Source organism: Eimeria mitis, genomic scaffold (genome assembly GCF_000499745.2).
Source record: "Eimeria mitis Houghton genomic scaffold, Emh_scaff6289, whole genome shotgun sequence".
NCBI classification, from domain to species: domain Eukaryota; phylum Apicomplexa; class Conoidasida; order Eucoccidiorida; family Eimeriidae; genus Eimeria; species Eimeria mitis.
In genome coordinates this window covers 1-395 of record NW_013574475.1, presented here as the reverse complement: position 1 = coordinate 395, position 395 = coordinate 1, and positions in this window count along the sequence as shown.

The following is a 395-nucleotide window of genomic DNA, read 5'->3' as shown; positions in this document are numbered from 1 at the left end:
AGCAGCAGCAGCAGCAGCAACAGCAGCAACAGCAGCAACAGCAGCAGCAGCAGCAGCAGCAACAGCAGCAACAGCAGCAGCTGTGCAGTTGTTTTTTTGTGCGTTTATTTGTTTTTGCTGCTGATGCTTTTGTTGTCTTCTTTGTCTCCGTTTTTATTTAATTGTTTTATTTTTTTTCTTTTTATTTTATTTTATTTTATTTATTTATTTTATTTTATTTTATGTATTTTATATTATTTTATTTTATTTATTTTATTGTCTCTTTTCCCTCTATAGCTCTCCCGATTCATTTCATCATCCCTGTGTGCTGCTGCTGCTGCTGCTGCTGTTGCTGCTGCTGCTGCTGTTGCTGTTGCTGTTGCTGCTGCTGCTGTTGCTGCTGCTGCTGCTGCTGC